The 16,538-nt window shown below is 38.8% G+C and overlaps 1 protein-coding gene across 6 annotated transcripts in view; it reads right to left on the bottom strand.

Moving 5' to 3' along the window:
• The window catches only part of STK33 (serine/threonine kinase 33), an 81,296-nt gene extending 70,884 nt beyond the window's left edge, over positions 1 to 10,412 (bottom strand). For 2 of the 6 annotated variants that reach the window (XM_087879182.1, XM_034417021.3), the window contains exon 1: positions 9,789 to 10,099. The gene's annotated coding sequence lies outside the window, so the exon portion shown is untranslated. Of the gene's footprint in view, positions 1 to 9,788; positions 10,100 to 10,259 lie in introns of those variants that run through there. The other 4 variants (XM_034417020.3, XM_034417024.3, XM_034417019.3 and 1 more) reach the window with 4 other exon arrangements.
• Positions 10,413 to 16,538: the final 6,126 nt, after the last annotated feature.

Here is a 16,538-nt window from a genome sequence, read left to right as displayed (position 1 = left end):
CACAGCCAAACAATAAAAACACATACAATACAAAATTTAAAAAATAGAATAAAATCAAATTAAATAATTTTGGCCCCGACAAATTTAAAACCCCAAACTTTTAAAACCAATTTAAAATTGAATATATAAATACTAAAAAATATTTAAAATTTTAAAAATCTTTTATAAAAGAGGGGGAAAATTAGGCCAGGCCGGCCTGGTGAAATAGTAAGGTCTTTAAGGCGCGGCGGAAGGTGCGCAGATCCGGGATCCTCCGTATCTCTGGGGGGAGCTCGTTCCAGATAGTAGGTGCCCCCACAGAGAAGGCTCTCCCCCTGGGGGCCGCCAGTCGGCATTGTTTGGCTGACGGCACCCGGAGGAGCCCCTCTCTATGGGAGCGTACCGGCCGGTGGGAGGCTATTGGTGGTAGTAGGCGGTCCCGCAAGTACCCGGGTCCTAAGCCATGGAGCGCTTTAAAGGTGGTAACCAAAACCTTGAAGCGCACCCGGAAGACCACCGGGAGCCAGTGCAGCTCGCGCAGGAGAGGTGTTACATGGGAACGCCATGTCGCTCCCATTACCACCCGCGCGGCCGCACTCTGCGCCAGTTGGAGCCTCCGGGTGCTCCTCAAGGGGAGCCCCATGTAGAGAGCGTTGCAATAGTCCAGGCGGGAGGTGACAAGGGCATGAGTGACCGTGCGTAAAGAGTCCCGATCCAGAAAGGGACGCAACTGGCGAATCAGGCAAACCTGATGAAAAATCCTCCCGGTCACGGCCGTCAAGTGCTCTTCTAAAGACAGCCGTGAGTCCAGGAGGACGCCCAAGTTGCGAGCCCTCTCCGTGGGGGCCAATGATTCGCCCCCAATAGTCAGATCTATCAATAGTTTAGATCTATTCATTCTTTTGTCATTTTTCTTACTACAGAATTTATATATTTCTCCATTCTTCAAACTTTAAATTCAATGTGTTTTACAAAATAAAGAATTTAAAAACACTCATTTATTTTATAAGCTGCTCAAATAATTTTAGAGAGAATGAATAGGAGTCCACTGAACATTAAGATAATGTAACTAATTTGTGATTCAATATTGCTTTTGTGGACATTAGATAACTTCTTTTTCAACCACTCATAAGGAATTTAATAGTTAGAATTATATAATTTAATGCATTCACCGAATGGATGATGTTATAAAATTTAAAGAAAGGACCAAGTATCTTGCCAGAAATTAAGGGAAAAAAAGTGACATCAAATCACAGAATCTGTGAATATTGCTGGAAACTCGTAACAATTGAATATATTTTTCTGTGGTTGGTTTACAACGTTAAAAATGAATAATTACAACCTGCCTCCTTAAAGTCCAATCCTGTATCAACATCATGAGGGGTGGTAACAGGCCAAAGTAAAGGATTACTAGGAGTGGGCAAAGTAGGGCGTGGCCTTGTGCTACAGGACCATTAGGGCAGCCATAAAGGCCATCTTGGGTCACCCTGAAACAACCTGGCTAAAGGGGCTCTGGTGAAGAGGAGACAGGCCCAGATAATATATTGCTACAAAAATTATAAGAAGATACAAATGGGCAAATAAAAAAAAAATAATCGCAGTGATGTTGAAGTACTAAAAAACAGAATAGCGAAATACAAAATAGAAACTTTGAACACTGCCGGTTTGGGAAATAAAACAGAGGAAACTGTAGAAATAATGCAAAGAAGGATCAAGATAATGGGACTAGCCGATATAAGATGCAAACCACATGGTAGTAAAAAAGTTCACAAAGGATACTTGTTTATTTACTGAGGAGGGGCCACAGCAAAAAATGGATTGGGCTTCTTGAACACCCAGACATAGCAAAATGCACACTGGACATCAACTATTCGGACAGAATAATAATATTGAAAATTAAGGGAAGAGAACAAACTGAAACATTTGTACACTTATATGCCCCATGGAATGATAATTACACAGAAGAACAAAAGGATGAGTTCTTTGATGAACTATCTGAGGAGATAGAGAAAGTGGAAGCTAACAGTACACTGTATGTAATGGGAGATTTCAATGGTAGAGTGGGTACTAACAGAAAAGAGTATTAACAGTTCATCAGCCCACATGCTGCTAAGAACAGTGAAAGGAATGAGAACGGGCTTTGGACATAAACTTTTTATCACTAACACATTTTTGAACACCGAGACTCACAATGTTATACATGGTATAAATGGAATAACATCACCATTAAAAGTCAGATGGATTACATATTAACAAGAGTAAAAAGAAGATTCAGAATCTTCAAAAGTATCCCCAATGGAATATGTGACACCAATTATAAGATTGTAGAGCTAACAGCAAGATATGACAACTCTAATATTAACAGAAAAAGACCAAATAAAAACTATGAATTAATTAAGATAGGATGGTAGAGAACAGGAAGGCCGAGGAATGTTGTCCATGGAGTCGCGATGGGTCAGACACGACTTCGCAACTAACAACAACAAATTAAGATAGCAAAACTTAAACAAGAAATAGTAGACAAATTACAACCAAGGGTGGAGACAACATTTCGTCAACTGTCACCAAAGGTGGGAAATGTGGAGGATGAATGGAAGAACTACCCTGCTTAACATTGCGGAACTATGCAGAAAAGGGAAAAGTGGAAAAAGACAGAATGGGACCAAACACACTGCATGATGGCGTGAAGAGGTTAAAGAAGCAGTAAAGTTAAAAAGAAGAATTATACAAATATTGGATAAAATCAGGGAAAACAGAAGATTATATATACTACAGATTAAAATGCAGAGATACAAACAGGATGATCAAGAAGGCAAAACAAAATTCCTGCTTCAGAATATTATTAGCAGATAATGAGAAATCAGCCTGCAGAATGTTTTTCAAAGTAATCAAAAGTATACGAAAAAGAGAGGATAAATATAACCCCACAGAAATAATCAATGACAAGAACAGAAGGCCACTAATAGGACCATCAGAAGCAATAGAAAGGTGGAGAGAAGACTTCAAATAGTTCCTCAATCCTCTAGGACAGTGATGGCTAACCTTTTTGCCATTGCATGCCAAAAGCGGGGGGGAGGTCGCTCATGCACTGCCCATCCCCATAATTCAATGGCCCCCCTGCAGCCCCCACGCATGCGTGCGCAAACCCACCCAGCACTCCACCTTTTGGCACGCAACAGCAAAAAGGATACAAAAAGGAGGGCCCGCTAGGCCCGTTTTTCGCCCTCCCCAGGCTCCAGAGGCTTTCTTAGAGCCTGGGGAGGGTGAAAACGGCCTCCTCCACCACCCCACCCGGAGACCCTCCGGAGGCTGGAAACGGCCCATTTCCCGACTTCTGGTGGCCGGCTCGCGCATGCACACTGGAGCTGAGCTAGGGCAATGCTCACATGCCCACAGATATGGCTCCGCGTGCCACCTGTGGCACGCATGCCATAGGTTCGCCATCACGGCCCTAGGAGATACCTAGAAGAAGCAACACAAGCCCTCAAAATAACAGAGCTAGAACCAGAAATACTGATTGAGGAAGTAGCGAGACTTGTTAAAAAATTAAAAAGTCACCCAAATACAAAGCACCAGGAACAGATGTTCTACCAACAGAAATAATTCAAGCAGCAGATAGCTACATATAATTTTTAACACAGCATGGACACAACTAGCTGCACCTATTGATTGGCAATAAGCAATAATAATATTACTGTGGAAAAACAAAGGGAACAAATGAGAATGCACACAATATAGAGGCACCTCACTCTTGAGCCATTAGGAAAAATGTAGTCCAAGATAATAGAACAAAATTAAGACCACTTATAGAACCTCAACTAGCAGAAGAGCAGATGGGTTTTAGAAGAAATAGAAGCTGCACAGATGCAATTTTTGTCCTTAAATAACTAACAGAAAAGAATATGGAATACAATAAGAATCTCTTTGTCACATTTGTACACCAAGAGAAATCATTTGATAGAATTGATAGGAAATTGCTATGGCAAACATTGACTCAATATGGACTAAGGAACTTCTTAATAGATTATGCAAAAGCTATATGGTAATTACAGAACCTAGAACAAACCAAGGAACATTAGAACGCTTCACAGTAACATTCAGAGTAAAACAATGATATGTACTATTATCACTGTTGTTTATCACCTGGACTGACAGCATAAACAAAGAAGCCAAACTCAAGAATGGAAATAATATCAACAAAGTAGTCTGTGCAGACGATCAGGTAATGATAGCAAGTATAGATAAAAAAAACTGCAACAGCATCTTATGGCCATGAACCAAGAATGCAAGACACATAATATGAGAATCACCAAAGAGAAAACAGAAATAATGGCAATGGGGGGGAAGTATACCTTAAATACAGTAATAGAGGGAACAAGTATAAAACAAGTATCAAAGTTCAAATATCTAGGAACAACATTCACCAAAGATGGTAAAATGGAAGAGATTAACATACGATGCAGTTAGGCAAACCAAGTATTGGGATAGCTAGCTCAACTCCTATAATATAGGGCAGTACCGATCTGTATAAAGAAGATTATCATACAAAGCATGTTCATCCTCATCTTGTGTTACCAGTGCTAAACATGGACACTTACAATAAAACATAAACTAAGTTAGTCACCACAGAAATGAGATGCTTGAGGAAAACTGCTGGAGTGACCAAAAAAGATAAGATTAAAAATGAGATCATAAGAGAAAGAATTGGCATAGAACCAATCTTAAATTACATACAAAAACAGCAAAGTGGTGATACCATACCACTTGATACCATATAAGGCAGATGCAAAAAGAGAGGTCAAAAAGCACAAGGCAGACCCAGAAGAAGATGAAGAGACAACATCGAAGACATACTATAACATCAATTAACAATGATGAAAACCATTCGTCAACTTATCCACAACAACAATGGAGCCCATGCACTCCCAACCCAAATGCCTGGGGAAACAGCCTGGTCTTCAATGACTTGTGAAAGGCTAACAGCCCTAGGCCATCTAAATCTTCAGGGGATGCTGTTCCATAGTACAGGTGCTGTCCCTGAGGAGATACTTCATTGTTCAACAAAATGACATTGGTTAATAGAGGGGACTAAAGTTTGCCCTCTCAACTAGATCTTGTGGAGTGGGCAGAAACCATGGGAAAAAGGAAGTCTTGCAAGTAACCGGGCCCGATGCTATGAATGTGTTTATAGGTAATGGTCAGCACCTTGAATAGTATCAGTAGCCTACTAAGAACCACTGCAACTTCTACAGCGATAGCTACATTGGCATAATAATAAACACCAAAACCTACCTGCTGCTGCATTTCGACAACCTGCATCTTCTGAGTAGTCTTCAAGGCCAACCCTATGTACAGTGAGTTGCATGGACTAATTATGTGACTAATGCAGGAGTCATTATGAATAAGGCGTAACATAACTACGTAGTATGATAGACTTGCAGGACCGGCGCAATGTGTAACATGTTCACACTGCTGTAATAGGACTGGGTGTTTGTTAATATGATTTATTGGGTTAGGGATTTTTTTGTCTTCACTGTGAGTTGTATTGTGTTGGGGGGGGGTGCACTGAGGGAGCTCAACCAATCTCATTGTATATATGTTCTGCACTGACAATAAAGACTAACTAACTAACAAAACAAATCTGTGCAAAAGCTCCCTGTCCACTGCTCTTTGAACAGGAGTCAAGAATCCAGGAGGATCCCCAAAATGCATACCAACTTTGATTAGGGAAATGCACCTCCATGCAAAGTTAAAGATCCTGATCCCTGGAACCAGGAAATCTTAAAAACAAAACCACATTTTACTAAGGTTGAGCCAAAGACTGTTCTTCCCATCCATACACAGTCCCCAGGTCCTGGGAAAGGACCTTGATAGCATTGTTTGGTCAGCCCAGGGAAGAAACATATATCTTGTGCCAAGGATAACTTCACACAGTGCCTCCATGTAAATGTTTTAGGAATGGAGAATGGGTAGAGATCTGAGGCACCTCATAAAGCAAGGGCTTCAGGCTCAATCTCTCCCTCCCCCTCCCTCCTGCCACCAACAGCAACTGGAAATGAACTGACCGTAGAGAAAAAAGGAGAATCATTGTACCACAGTGCTTCCAAACCCAAATCCCGAGCTCGCCTAGCAGGATACTATGACAGATAGTATAAAAGGCTGCTGAGAGACCAAGAAAAGCCAAGATGGATGCAATACCCCTATCCCAAGCCTGCCACATTGACAAGCATAACCAATGCTGCCAGTATTTTATAACAAGGTCTGAATCCCAACTGTAAAGAGTACAGATAATTTGCTTATTTCAGAAAGAGAAGGTCAGAGACTGGACAAATATTTACTGGTTCTAGATCTGTTCAGTCCAGTGATCTCTTGAGGAGGGGGCAGACAACTGCCTCTTCTCCAGCAGTGCACTGTCTGCCACCCTTTGGGAGACCTTAATCAACCAGGAGAGACAGACACCTAAAACACAAATGGTGTGAGGGAATGTGCAGCTGAAAAAGGAAGGGAAATGTCAGCAATAGTACTGAATCTTCCCAGGGAGAAGGTAGCAGAGAGGAGCCCAAAGCAAGAGACTGAACTGAATAGGGGAGGGAGGAAAAAGTTCAGGCCACATGCTAAATCTCCCAGAGTATATCTATTACATAATAAAGTTACAGCTTTAGCCTGTCTATTAGGTGAAAGCAATAAGGATTGGATTTGTTTGGATCTTGCTGTGTCGTCTTTGGGTTTAGGATTGACAAGCAGTCGCATTCACCACTCCAATCATCCTGTCCACTTTATCCAGGTTAGCAGAACTCTTCCCAGATAACTTGGCAAAAATGTGCCTCAGGTAATTCCACCAGTCCTGTACAATTGGAGTTCAGTATCTATGAACATGTATGTGAGCGGGATCTGGATGGGACCAGTTTAAGATATTTGAATACTGTTGAGTTGAAAAAAATGTGAGATTTATAATATTGCAACAAAAGTATGGCTTATTGTGAAAACTTCAGAATGGGGATAAAAGCCTATTATTTTAAATGTGATGAGATAGAGACGTACAGAGTTTATCACTACAGGGAATCATTTTAATTTTGGATTGGAAAGTGGAATCAACTGTGTCTAAATGATTCCTCATAGATTTGTTTATTTTTGATAAGCACACAAGTTCTTATCAAAAACTGAAATAGGACAGACAGAAATAAATCTGCATAGAATCCCCAACCCAGAAGAGGAAAGAGGAAATATCTAGGAGCTAAATACAATTTATTTCACACTGAAAACAGTGGGAATACAATATGGTTCATTAAGTTCCTTAAATCCTAAAGAATACAGTACATTTGTTAGAGAAATATTAATTTATAATGGAAGAAAAATTGTGGACAGTACATGTGATCATATATGACAGGCAATGTTCAACCATTAAAAATGCTTGAACTGTAATTTTTCAGGATTAATAAACCTATTAGGGTTATTTACAAAGCCCTCTGTTATTCTATTATCAGTTTCTGGTGACTTGCAAATAAGAGTCATCAGGTAAATAGTAACTGAATTTTTTCCAGTTGCCTATCAAATTATAGCCCACTCATGGAAATACAGTATGAATTTCAATTAATCTGTACCATGAGGGTATGGAACTTGGCTATAACAAACCATATGAGGATGAGCAGAAATATTAACGATAAGGATGGTCACAATTTATAATTTGTATTAGTAATGAAGCTAGAAATATCCAATCTCCTATGATCCGTGGTAATTTGTAGATAGGTATAGCGAAGTAATTTTGAATTCAGGAACTACTAACAATGACTAGTAGTTTCTACATAGCTTTAATATTCTGATTCTTTCATTCTAATACTCTTTTCCATTTCCTAGGATGTTGTGCTATTTTAATATAGTTTTTTTTCTTCTTTAGTGTTGGTATATAAGTGTTTTAATGTTTTTTTTTAAATCCATAGAAGTATTTTTGTTTCACATAACAAAACTCTTTTCTTTGCAAAGAACATCAATTATGTATTGAATTCATAACCAAGATAATATCTGGCTTAGAAGAGCTCCATACAAATCCAGAGATATTATCAAGAGTTGCTAGACTTGAAAGCAAATACTACCTCCGTTATCTGATGTAGCCTGTCTCTGGTAGGTAACTATTGTGACATTAGCTAAACTGGTGTTGAGTCTGATCTAACAAAGCTTTTCTTAGTGTGTGCTGAGTTGTGTACAAATGCAAGAAGAAAATAAGATTACATAGATAGAACTCTCCTTCTCTTTTCTCTATGTGTAAGAGAGAGAGGGAGGGAGGGAGAGAGAAAGATGGAGAGAGAGAGAAAGAGGGAGGGAGAGAGAAAGATGCTTACAGTATGAAAATCCTACTGTATCCCAAAATTCCATTTATATAAATTGCAGATGGATGAAGTGAGTGTTGTAAATTCTTTTTTTTTTCAAACTGCTGCAAACTGGTGTCTTAGAAGAACAGAATAGTTTAAAATAAAGCAACAAAAGACACATTTTCTTTTTTAACGCAAATGTATTCTGTATAAGAATTCAAGACTGGTGTTTAAATTTAGAATGCATAAAGGATTAGGCTTGTATATCATATCAGAACTCTGCCAAAAAAAATAATTATAAGGAGCCAAAATGATATAATTCTTTCCAGATATCATTAAGCTACATAAACTCATATTACAAAACTTGATATTCCACATCAGTATTTCATGATCAAACTAACCTTTAATTTAAATAACAAAAGGACTCAACTCTTTCTTTTCTTGCTCCTCTGTTCAGCATTACTTATCCAACTTTTCTAAAGCCCTGCCTGCTTGCCTTTCTATCAATACACAAGCCTACATTGAAGTATCAAAAGCCAGTTTTGCTATATATATTATTCCATTAACCATACTTCAAGACAGAGAAGCTGGAAAGACTGTAGACATAAAATAATTAGAAATGTGACAATACCAGAAAGACAAATGTGGGGCTAATCTATAACAAATTTTCAAATATTGCAAAGTAAAGTATTCTTTGAGTGTATGTAATTACACAACTGATAAAAGCAAAGCAGGAAAAAATATCAACATTATAAACCTTTAAAATTATTCAGAGTCCAGATAAAAAATTATGACACTGACAATGTTGCAGTTTAATTGAAACCCTAAAAGGAAAGTTGTGATTAAATGTGACAAGTTAAATGATGTAACAGTACATACTTGAAGGACCATATTAGGGACAGATTGTCATGGATAAAATATATCTATGGGATCACTAAGAACCAACATTAACTTGATGGCACATAACCACCCAATCAATTAATAGTGTAAATTTACATGATAAATACTAAGATGTGGAAATTAGTAGGGAAACATTTCCATTTTTCAGGATTATGTGCGCTGGCTGGGGAATTCTGGGAGTTGAAGTCCACCCATCTTCAAGCTACCAAGGTTGAGAAACACTGCTCTAAATTACTTGTTTAACAAGATGCTCAATTCCATCATTTTATTTCTTAATAAAGGTTACGTATTTTTGTCTTACTGCCTATGTCAACTGAACCCCAATATGCTTGTTAGCGCCAATGTGAATAATCACTGCATTAACTCTGTATACATTTAAGCTTGAATCACAAATCAGTTTTATTTAGGAGCGAGTCTCACAGAACTCTGTAGAACTTACTACTTCGTTCGCCAGGACAAAACCGCGGAAGGCCAGGTGCAATATGGGCTTTTATTGCAATGCAGTCGGCCCCTTTTGCAGGCTGTCTTCCTCTGAATGCATCGCTCACGCATTTCCCCCCCCCCCGCCCATTTTAACAACATTTGTAGAAAAAACACATTTACCAAAAGGGACACAATGTTGTCGTTCGTGCAAGTTCATGAATCGGACTCCAAGCCATCAAAAGTCGCAAGAAGCATGATAGCTTTAAAGTTATCACAAGACTGTTGGGCTTTTTTTCCCCCGCTTCCCTACAACAAACGCAGCGGCACCCCGAACATCGGTAGCCTGATAAACAACCAGAGTTTAGAAAGGGAGGGCGGGGGTGTCTCAAGCGTACCCACCCACGTGGGACAAACCGGCAGAGACGCTGCTCTTTTTCCCCTCCCCCCCCCCCTTCCCTTGCAACCGGCGGCTCCGGGCTCCCCAAGGCGGCGAGCATCCTCGCCGTCGTCATGGCAACTGGACAACTTGCAGCTTCTCCGCGTCGTCCCGGCGGCAGCCGCTAACTAAAACGACCCCGCTTTCGCCCGCTTTCGACCCTCTGTACCTCACCGGCACCTCCTCCTCCTCTCACCCCTCCCCCTGCAGCTCACCCTCGCTGACCTGCCGGGCGGCGGTCTTCTTCTGACACACTTGGGCACCATCGCGTTGCAGAAACTTTTCCCCGCGTTCAAACAGCCGGAGAGCCGCAGATGGTACCGCAGCCGCGTGCGGACAAACTAGTTCACGACGCGGAGTCGTTCCTTAAGTCTTCCCGCCCCCTGGTGGGGCTTGGCCCGCGCCTGAACAGGAAAGTTTTTTTTTTTTTTTCTTCGTCCGCCTTCCTCGGAGCGTCTCTTTTTGTGTGTGTGTGTGTGTGTGTGTGTGAATTCAGAAAAAAATGTTTGGGATGACAGCTGATTGACTTTTTATGTTTCTCCAATTGGAGTATCATATTCAAAACTCCGAGCCACCACGGGATTACCGTGAAAGGGTAAATGGGCTTTTTCAGTCCCTTTGTGGTAGCCTTATGCCCCGATCCTATAAATAAGGTGCCTTGTTCCTTGAACTGATAAAAATTAATTTGAAAACAGTAGGTTGATCTAGGGGTCTGTAACTCTCATTTAAATATCCCGAATTTCTTTTTGTTATTTGGGTGCTAAAGTTTACATTTGTTGCAGGGGGGAAATATTTCTTTGACATATTTCTCTGAAATACTGGTAATCGTCTTTAAAAGGAAGCATGGAGTGAAATATAGCACAGAAACCTAAAGATGCATTAATAGGAATTATGTTTGTTTAACTGTGTCCCAAATTGGCTGTTACAAACTCAAAATATTTTCAAAATCAAAACAGCAACTCCGCCGTTTTCTGTTTTGAAATGTGTGGTCCTTAATGCTCTCTGAACTTGCTTGTTTTCTTGAAGAGGTTTCATTACCCAAACTAGGTAACATCACCAGGGCTGAGCTACAAATATTCTCCTGTATTGATTTTGTAATGTTCTATGTATTACAGCAGTGTTTATAGTGGAAAGTTTTACAATAATATCTGTCTGCTACACTGTCAAATTTAATAGTATCCCAGATTCTATAAGAGCTACTTAACTCAGTCTCCTTGCTTATCTTCTGTTCCTAAAGATATGGACTTCTTTACTTTTCAATAGTAAAATACTCTGACAAGTGCATTATTATAGTGCAATTTTCTAAAAGAGCCAGGTTGGGACAAAGTGGTTTGCTATGGGAATAACTGTGGTGCCTTTTTAAATAGAATTAGTGATGTCGTGATGTTGCAAAAATGAAAATACATTACCAAAATACACTACCAAGATGGTTAAATTCAAATATACCAAAATATTATATGATACAATTCTTTTTGAACAGTATCAAGTCTAGAATAGATGCTAGTAAGGGATAACCTTCCTTTGAGCAACAGAATATGAGCACTCTGGGAAGAAGTTGATCTTAATGTGATCGGTGTTCATATACATAGTACTGTATTTAAGCTTGGTTCGCATGACACCAAGCATGATTTCTTGTATAAATTACAATGAACTAAATTCACACATTGCACTATTTCATCTGTTTACAGATTTCAGTGATTAGGTTCACCTTACACACTGAGCAAAAACCAAACAGATCACAGTAGTGTATTATGTGATGTGTGAAGTCCAAAGTAGTTTCAATATATATGAGGAAAGAGGCAACAACTGGAGAGAAGGCAGCTCATTAAAAAATATATATATATATATAACACCTGAACTGATCATCTGCCATTTAGAGATTGACAATGGCTTTGCATGCCAGCAATGCTTATTTTATCAGGCAGTGAAAATCCATTCATCTATCCAATGTCAGATTAGAATGTATAGGCTTTCAGAATACAAACTATGTTGATCAACATGATAGTGCATTACTAAAAGCACAGAACAATGGATTGTGGTACTGTGATCATTTTCAAAGTCAAAACTATTGACAGCCATGGTAGAAAGTTAAACAATCTGTTTGCATTAGATCAATAGAATGTTCAAGATAATTATAAGTACAATTTAATAAAACCCTTGTGTTCTTTAGCTATAGTAACAGTCATTGTTCAGTAAACTTCAATTACTTATGATGCAATCTTACATGCATTTATTGGAAGATAAATTTTACTAAACTCACTGGGGCTTACTTATTAGTTAAAATATATAGGACAACACTCTTATCTGTTTATTAAAAAAGCCTAAATATTTTGAAGCATATAATGAGGATCAGTAAAAAATAAAAGAGAAATTTCTGCTGTGGGAACAGAAATCTACCTACCTCATATTGAAATAAGACTCAGAGTATTCCAAAAAGTGGGAACAGCCCCTTCCACTGAGTTTTGAATATTGCCATTTCTGATACCGGTATCAGATGTATAATCCATTTCTTCTTTTGTATGAATATTAATGGTATCTCCTGTATGGAAGGTAGTATGCATTGCCAGACCTCCTTAGTAATAAATATTACTACTGTAATATTTGTAATATTTGTAATACTGTATATCATGCTGAAAGATAAACCCCTGATATTATAGAAAATATAGTCAGCTGATACAGTATGATTTATGTGATTCTGGCAGATTTCTAGTCCTTCACTGCAAAACATTATTACATTTAAAATAATCATTTTAATGAAAAGTGAGTTCCTAAAAGAAGTGAAATACAGTAAGGATAATAACAGCCTTCTATTTTCCACTGTGTATACCTTATTTTCAGAATGCCTGACCCTAAGGAATGGTTCTGGTGGTGCTAGGGATTATGTGATTCAGCCTCCAGAGTGAACACTATTGAGATCCAGTTCCAGTATAAATGGTGTAATTATTCCTATTTTATTACCTGACAATGGAAGATACTATAGTTATAAATAAATGCTCTAATTGCTTGTTTCTGTGTTAGTATTTTATAGCATGTTGATCTAGATTTTACTAGTTTCTGTAATTGCGCACAATATAAATTTATTGTCATACATTTCAATTCTCATTTCAGAAGTACTAAAAACACTTGCTTCCTCTCTCATACGTCTATTGTCTTGGAAAAAGAGAACAGGTGACTTTAAAATCCAGGGTTTTCTTAATGAAGCTGAGAGCGCCTCTTCAGTTTCATCATCAGAGCCATGGTGACACAGTGGTTAGAGTGCCGTACTACAGGCTACTTCTGCTGACTGCTGGCTGACAGCAGTTTGGCAGATCAAATCTCACCAGGCTCAAGGTTGACTCAGCCTTCCATCCTTCCGAGGTTGGTAAAATGAGGATCCAGATTGTTGCGGGCAATATGCTGACTCTGTAAACCGCTTAGAGAGGGCTGTAAAGCACTGTGAAGGGGTATATAAGTCTAAGTGCTATTGCTATTGCTATCATTTCCACTTCTAAAGAAACATAAACATTCTGCTTTTTCCCAAAGAAATCCAATCTAAAGAGGTGTGGCAGCTGAATCCCTAAAAAGGCCTCTGCAGTGAGTGGTGGGAGAGGAGGAAAGCTCTTAAGGTGTCAGACACAACTTTGGATAGAAGCCCTGCACTTTTATATGTGCATACAACACTGGGACACCTACAAAGGTACTTCACCTGTAGAAAATATTACATCATTTTGTAAACAGACATGTAAATATGTATTTCTAAGTTCTAAATAATATATATCTAATATAAGCAGCTACTACTATTTTCTGTATCTTGTGTATAGTTTTGTCCTACTTATACCATATTCATAACCAAGTGCAAGCAAACAAATAGCAGAAATTTAAGATTTTTTATAACAATAAAAGAGAATAAACAGGTAACATCATAGAGACCTCTAAAATATTGACAGTTTAATCCTATGTATAAGTACTTAGAAATATAGTATGTTTATAGCTAAAGCAATTGTTAGAGAATATAAAAATTTCATCAAAATGAAACCCAAAGTAGGCAATCACGACAAACTTTTTAAAGGCTATTGCATCATGCAGATGCTGCAACAGAAAGACCTTTGCCAGCTGCACTTCTTTTCTGAGGAGTAAAAGGCCCCAGAAACAAAGACTTATTCATGTAAAAGGAGGTGATTCCTGAAATGAATCATTGTACGGACTGAAAAGCCCCCAAATCAGAGATGGTATTCAGCAGGTTCTGACCAGTTCTGGAGAACCAGTAGTGGAAATTTTGAGTAGTTCGGAGAACCAGCAAATACCATCTCTGACTGGCCCCGCCCACATCTATTCTCTGCCTCCCAATTCCCAGCTGATTGGGAGGAAATGGGGATTTTGCAGTAACTTTCCCCTGCCACGCCCACCAAGCCATGCCACGCCCACCAAGCCACTTCCACAGAACCAGTAGTAAAAAAAAATTAATCTCACCACTGCCCCAAATGTTATTTTATCACATGTATATTTATTTGCCACATATATTTATTTATCACAGCTCAAATACCTAAGAACATTCTCCAAAGCAGAGTGGCACAGTGACCTAAAGGCAAAGACATTTGCCTCCTACTCGGAAGGTTGAGAATTCAATCCTAGGCAGTGATAGATGTTTCTCTATCAGGGTGTAAACAGAAAATATCTGCTCTGAGTTCCCCGTAAACATCGGGAAGGACATCTGTCCAGTAAACGCTCAGCTCCAATCAGTTGCCCCGACTCCACTCCGAAGCTAGGGATTACAGGGCTGTAAGGAGAAAAAAAATTCTCCAAAGTAAATCCACAGTTTATTTTTCAGTACAATGTTTCGAAGCTATTTTTAAAGATACGAAGTAATCAACCAGCGTTAATTTTTCCAATATTTCTTTGGAAGAAATGTCAGTTCTGCAGCTGCCTTTCCTTTGTGCTCAGTTATTTAGAAGCTCCAAGCTGAGCAGCTGGCTTCATCAAATCCTTATCTATAGGATTACATGAGATTATTACCATATATAATCATTGTTTACATGACACACTGAACCACATATTAGCTAACCACATTTTAGTTTACTGAAAATTAGTCAATTCTATAATTAACCATAGATAAGTGTATTGTAGAAATATTATGTGGCACAGCTTCCCACCTAGAATCATGGCAAACATACATGTTAAGTATTAGTTCCGTAGAATGTACATGTAGTCCTCAACTTACAACAGTTCATTTAATCACCATTCAAAGTTACAACAGCACCAAAAAAAGTGACTTGCGACCATTTTTCACACTTAAAATCATTGCAGCATCCTCAGGGTCATGTGATTTACATTCAGATGCTTGACAACTGTTTCATATTTATGACAATTGCAATGTCCTGGGGATATGTGATCATCTTTTCTGATTTTCTGATAAGCAAAGTCAATGGGGAAGGTATTGGTTACCACCTTTAGAGCGCTCCATGGCTTAGGACCCGGGTATTTACGAGACCGCCTTCTGCCACCGATAGCCTCCCACCGACCAGTACGCTCCCACAGAGAGGGGCTCTTCAGGGTGCCGTCAGTAAAACAATGCCGACTGGCGGTCCCCAGGGGGAGAGCCTTCTCTGTGGGGGCACCTACCCTCTGGAATGAGCTGCCCCTGGAGATACGGCAGATCCCTTTCGCCATGCCCTAAAGACGTTTTTATTCCAGCAATCCAGGCTGGCCTAATTCTTTTAAATTGTTTTAATTTTTAAATTGTTTAATTATGGGTCTTAATTCAGGGGTGCTTTTAATTGTGGGCCAAATTAATTTAATTGGATTTTAATACTGTTTTTAAATTTTGTATTTCTTGTGTTTTATCTGTTGGCTGTTCACCGCCCCGAGTCCTTCGGGAGAAGAGCGGTATATAAATATAAACAATAAATATAAACAATAAATAAATAATGGGGAAGCCAGATTCACTTAACAGCAGTGTTACTAATTTGACAACTGCAGTGATTCACTTAACAAATCTGGTGAGAAAAGTCGTAAAATGGGGCAAAACTCAACAAATTTCTTACTTAGCAACAGAAACGTTGGGCTCAATTGTGGTTGTAAGTCGAGGACTACCTATACTAATCTTGCTTAAGAATTAACATATCCAATCACTCAGGGAGAAGGAATGGTAATAGTACAATGTTGCTCACAAAACCCAAGCCATAGTTTATCAAGGTTGCATAGTTCAGATGAGTTTACTTAATTACTTGGGACTGCACAATATACTGAACACAAATTTCCCAATTACATTATCTTAATGTTTACCAGGTGAACCCAGCTTGTTGGTTGCCTAGGAAAAATGTATGTATCATCTTTTATCAGATTGATGGTCTATTTGTTATAAGAACCAAAAACTTCACACTCTGAATTTCAAAAGCTATTACTCAGCATTACCATAAAACAATCTAATTAAACAACAAGAGCAAATATTAATAACAGAAGTTTCAGTATGTCCATAGCTAATTGTCATTTTGGATTTAGTACAAGGAAAACACATA

This window comes from Pantherophis guttatus, chromosome 1 (genome assembly GCF_059756535.1).
Source record: "Pantherophis guttatus breed Tessera chromosome 1, ASM5975653v1, whole genome shotgun sequence".
In the NCBI taxonomy this organism is placed as follows: Eukaryota; Metazoa; Chordata; class Lepidosauria; order Squamata; family Colubridae; genus Pantherophis; species Pantherophis guttatus.
Note: the sequence above shows the minus strand (reverse complement) of the source record. Positions and strands in the feature narration are given on the sequence as shown.